The sequence below is a fragment of the Bos mutus genome, chromosome 11 (assembly GCF_027580195.1).
Source record: "Bos mutus isolate GX-2022 chromosome 11, NWIPB_WYAK_1.1, whole genome shotgun sequence".
In the NCBI taxonomy this organism is placed as follows: domain Eukaryota; kingdom Metazoa; phylum Chordata; class Mammalia; order Artiodactyla; family Bovidae; genus Bos; species Bos mutus.
In genome coordinates this window covers 85,232,548-85,238,547 of record NC_091627.1, presented here as the reverse complement: position 1 = coordinate 85,238,547, position 6,000 = coordinate 85,232,548, and positions in this window count along the sequence as shown.

The following is a 6,000-nucleotide window of genomic DNA, read 5'->3' as shown; positions in this document are numbered from 1 at the left end:
AATGATCAATTACTGGGAAGGTTTCAGAAATATCACACTGCCGGGGTCCAGCCCCGGCTGATCCAGGGAGTTCGAAGCAGGGACGGCGTCGGCGAGGATCAGGATACAATAGCTTCAATTAGATATTAATTAGAGATGTAAAGAGTAATAGAATAAGGATAGCTCAGCAGGAAAATTCAGTGGAGAAAAGAGGCTGAGTAGCTTGGTTTACGTGGGAGACCAATAAAACTTCAAGACAAGAAGTTTGCACCACTTACGTAGGCCACAGGTGTCCTTCCGTTCTCCTGAAGGAGAGGAGACACTGAGGCCTCCCGGGTTGGATCTTAGAAGCCCAGGCATAATTAGCAAGCATGGCGGGCTCCGCGCTCCAGATGGAGACTCAGCCAGAGTTTGAGAGAGAGAGAGAGACATAGGGAGACCAGTCTTTCGAGGAACTGATCCCAATTCTTTATTTTCCATGGTCTACTTTTATACACTGAGATGTTATGCAAAAGTCACATGGGGTCAGCAGTCCTGACTTTTATCAAAGTCAGGTGCTTCATACAAATGTATACAGAGGTCTTAGGGGTGTTACATCATCTTCTGGCTAGGGGGCCTGCTGACAATTTATGACCCTCTCCTTGTGACAGCGGTCAGTCAACCAGGACACTTATTTCTCCAGGGGTGATTATTCTTAAAACAGATGCCACCCAAATAAAGTTACATTCCTATAGGGTGAGGGTGTAGTGGGTTTTAGTTAAGGAAAGAATTTACTTAGCCTAAGGTCTAATGTGATTTATATCAAAGGTTAATACTTATTTCTTCTACATATTCATTAATGTGTGTAAGGGCAGGGGATGTGGAGACTTAGCAACAAACATTGGCTCAACAAATGAAAAACCCTTCACCAGTACAATTTCTAATCAGCCCACTATGCTTATACTAATGGTTTTCTAACTTTTCTAAGGAACCTGTTTTTAGAGGGTTAAAGCATCTCGTGCCTGTCACGGTTGGGAGGCTGTGAGCAATCACATGTGGCCGGACAAGCCTGTCAGGCAGGTTAGAGAACCTTTAGAGGAGTTTGTAGGTTGAAACACTCCTATCACGCCCAGGAGTTTTTATTAACTGGAGCTCTAAGTTAACTCCTTCTCCGAAAGAGGTGGTGGGGGACAGCCCCCCTTAAAGTCAGAGGTGTAGGTGAGAGCACAAAGTAGTAAAGTAGGCAGGCTCTGGTTATGGGGGTAGATGCTCAAGGATTTCCACGGGGACTCCTGAGGCTCGATCCTGCCTTTGCGTATGTCGAGCCTCCTTCCTCATGACCTTTGCCACAGGCAGAGTGCCTCACTCTGGCCCCTAACATCACACACCTCCCAAATTTTCATTTTGATAACATCCTTTGAAAAATCTTAATGCTACATTTGTAGCACAACTCCATTTAGTTGTATTTTAGGAACGTAACCTATAAAAACTAATCGTAATGTTGCTGTTCTCTGGGTCTCAATCACCTGATATCTGGATTTCTTCCTGGTAGCTTTCCTCCTGCTCCCATCAATCCCACAGGTCTCTAACATCTCATTCCCAAACATTGCCTGTGTGAAACTCTTTGACTGTTCTTATTTATCTACAGTCAAATTCCAAACTCCTTGACTTGACATTCAATCTCTCTCCCTCCAGTTCAGCTCGTTTTTCCTCTGGCTCCTCTCTCCCTATTTGCAGTGCGGGCTCTTATTATTTCCTGGCAAGCCATGCACCTTGCTCAGTTTCACTCCTGCTTCATGTCTTTACTCTGGCCTCCTTCTCTGCTAATCTTTAAGACCGAAATCTAAGCCTCATCTTTCTGTGGTCTCCTGTGGTATAACTTGTCTATCTTTTGATGAATGTGTCTTGTCTTCCCAAGAAGAATGTAAGACTCTGCAAGAGCAGGAACCATACCAGAGCTTTTGAAATTCTTTCCACTTCTAGAATAGTAGGTGCTCAGTAAATGGCTGAAATCAACATTAATGGGGGTGCTCTAAAGATAGAGACCACAGAAATTAATTTCTATTCAGAATTTGTCAAAGAGTTTCAGGGTTGTCACTTTACTTTCCTGTCTTTTTAAAAAGGCAAATATCAATTGCAAAGGAAATAAAATACAGTTGTCATCAGAAGCAGGTAAAGGCACCACTACCACTTTGACAGCATCTGCATTAGAGAACATCTCTCCATGAAAGAGAACAGTTTGCTACTCTTCCAGGTTGTACTGGCTGATTTCATCATCTTTATAGGTAGCACTGTAAACTGAGGGAGGAGACAGGATCTTTAATGATATTGATTAATGGTATTTAACTGATGTCACACTAGGGATGAGGTCAGGGTGTGGAAGACTTGGGAACTGCTAAAACTTGTTGCCTCCAGTCCTCTGGAGAAGCATGGTTTACAAAGGAGACCACTGCCAGCTTCTGGAAGTGTTTGAGTGGATTAGCAGAAAGAAGCACTCCACCAAAAATGAAGTGGGTATTTCTGCCCAGGCTGGGAGTGGCTACTGGTCCCTTCTGCATTCTTGTGAGGTCTGTATGGAACCCCAGGTAAGGATTGCCCTGCTTTTCTGATTCCAGAGCTGGAACCTCATAGAACCAGGAGTTTATGGACCAAATTTCTGGGGATCCATGTGGTGGGTTATTTCGCCATAGTTTAAACTTCTTGAAATTACTGTCTCTTGCTTGCTCAAGGAAAACCCTTTGAACAGTGTTTCTATAGCACCTCCTGTCATAATCACTCACCTCCTTCAAGTCTGTATGAATATATTATCTTCCCTATGAGGGCACTTAGAAAATTGAAGATTCCTGGGTAACATTTCAGTTCCACTCTATTGTAATATTTCAGAGTGGGGCCCATGAGTCTGCATTTTAAATGCACTCAGGTGATTCTTTGGCCCATTGAAATTTGAGAGCCACTACTTCAATAAGTTGAATGAGTCAGTATATAAACCACAAAACTCAGTTTCTAAACACACTGACTTTTAGGACAGAAAAAAGGATTATTACTTACCTTGAGTTACAGAAAACTGATAGTTTATGAAAACCCAAATGAATCTTTTTGAATTATTTAATTTACCATCTGTGTCCTCTATCATTTGATGAGAAAGATATACATGATCAGTGTTCTTTATAAGAAGCTGGTAAAATTGACTGTATATTCTGAATAATCAATTGCATGCACTTAGAACCATGATAAAATTAATGTCTTACATTAAGTTGTATGGTAAAATTAAGTCGTTTTCAGACTACATTTTCTCTTAAAATATCACCATACTAACCTTCCTTCCTGAGGCTAAAACGGGGATGCTCTGGGAACACCGGGGATTCTCATATCCTGAGAGCTAATTTGACTCTTTTACATTCCCCACTCAGCCTCGGAGCATCTTAGTATCTGTGCAGAGGCCAGTGAGTTTCGCATGGTAGGGAGGGGTTGAGGGAAAAAAAGGTGAGACAGTTTTTCAAAAAGGAAATAGATTAAAAGAAGGTTGAGAAAACTGATGGGAGAGACACTTCTATATTTTAAGGGAAAAGTTTAGAAATTGATGTGTGACACTAAATTTTAAACACATAAGAATGTAAGAATGTGCTGTAAGCAGTGCTGAAATACTGTTTTGGGAAATTATCAGACATTTGAAATAGTGTTTTTGTACTTAAGCCAGATAACTTGCTTCCCAAAATTTATTGTTGCTTTCTAAGAGCTTAGTGCATAATCTTTAATAAGTTATTAACTGTGTTAAATATCTTTGTAGAGATATTTTTATTCCTTCTTCTTGTTTCATTCCTTTCAGAGATAGTAGCATTCAGTGCTCCTAATCCTTAGCAGGAAGACTGACTGTGTAAGTGTTTCTTCCTCACGTATATAAACCTGTTCATCTGAAGATCGTGGTATCTACTGTAAAGGGCCGGTGTGGGTCCCATCTGTGTTTCTCAGTGGGCTGTTTCCTCTTAGCACTAGAGCCCATCCTCTCTTCTCACTATCATATTTTCCTTTACAACTGGGGCAAACCCTTTAGCATACAAACACGCTTTTTTTTTCCTCCCATTTTAAGCAAAAGAAACTTAATTGCTCTAGCTTTGTCTCAGTTCTCGGCTTCCTTTGATGTAAATAAAACCTGAAAGAGGAAACTCTTCGTTTCCTCCCATTCCACAGCACTCTCCTGACTGCTTCTGTCAGGGGCGCTGGTGATTTTCACCCTTGCCGAACAAATTCTGTCATTTTACCCCCCATATCTAGTAGCACTGGACATGCTGATCACTTCCTTCTTCAGAAATTATTTCCGTACTAGGCCTCAAGGACACAACAGGCTCCCCATTTTCACCTCCATTCCTTCCTGGTCTGTGTTGGTTCCTCCTCTCTCCTTTCTTTTAATGTTACAATGCCTGAGGGCTCTTTGCTTAAATTTCTTCTTTTTCCAGTCTGTATTCTCTTCTTTGGTGATCTTATCTGGTTTGTTGCCTTTAATATATAACATTTATGAGAATGACTCCCAATTTTATATCTTCAACCATGAACTCTCTCTCAAGACTCCAGACTCACATTTCCACCTGTCTCCTGGGCACTTCTCAGATGTCTTCCGTATTTATTGAAGCCCGGCACCCCACTCCATTACTTTTGCCTGGAAAATCCCATGGATGGAGGAGCCTGGTAGGCTGCAGTCCATGGGGTCGCTAGAGTCGGACACGACTGAGCGACTTCACTTTCACTCTTCACTTTCATGCACTGGAGAAGGAAATAGCAACCCACTCCAGTGTTCTTGCCTGGAGAATCCCAGGGACGGGGGAGCCTGGTGGGCTGCTGTCTATGGGGTCGCAGAGTCGGACACTACTGAAGAGACTTAGCAGCAGCAGCAGCAGCAAGCCTGTTTCAGCTTAATCTTCCCCACTTCAGTTGTTGATAACTTTGTCCTTTCAATTGCTCAGGCCCAAAATCTGGAAGTCTTCCTTGACAATTCTGTTTCTTAAACCCAACATCAAGTCTATCAGCAATTTAGCTGTCGTCAGCCATATATTAGGGCTCCGACCTCTCCTCACTACCTCCTTTGCCATCACCCTGGCCAATCTGCTGTCTACTGGGCTAGCTGCCCTATTCCCACTCATAACCTCGAACTATTCTCAACACTGCAGCCAGAATGACAGCCAGGGTGATGTTAATATGTAAATCTGATCACATTGAGCCCTCTAAGGGCTCTATTTCTCTCAAACAGAAATGAAAGCCATTACAAAGGGTCTGGAGCCCCTTAGACCCCTGACGGCATCTCCTATTCACTCACATTCGTCTTCTCCAGACACAGTAGCCTTGCCATCCCTCAGATACATTAAGCATGCTCCTGTCTCCACACTTCTGAATCGGCTGTTCCCTGTGATTTGGCGTCTTCTTTTCCTAGATACTTGCATGTCTCTTTCCTGTACCTCCTTCAAGGCTTTACTCAGTGTCCCCTCCTGCACGAGGCTGACTCTCCCCACACTGGTCAAGTTTCACTTCCCCTGCCTCTGCTTGTCATTCTTACATATATCTGTTCTTACTACTTCTTGTCTTTGTCTCCTCACTAGATTATCAGTCCCATGATGATACGGATTTTTGTCTGTTTTGTTCATTGCTTATATTCCTAACATCAAAACTGTACCAGATACAATAAATATTTGTTGAAATGTTGAATAGTCAGATGGGCCCTTATCAAATGTTTATAACTAAGGTCACTCAAAACCAATTTAAATGACAGTGAACATCAAGAAGCTGTATGGTACGTAATCAAATTATGGGAACTTCAGGATGAAATCAAACTGTTTAACAGATATCTAATAACAGGCAAACTCTGAAGATATATCCCTCATAACTTTAGTTACTATTAAACACTCAGTCTGTGAAAGGCACTGGGTTTTCACATCTTACCTTTAAAGCTCAGAACAGTCCCAGGCAGATCTATTAACCCTGTGTACTGAGAAGCTGAGACTCAGATTACTTATATACCTCCTCCAAAGTCACACATCTAATGGGTCATGGAAC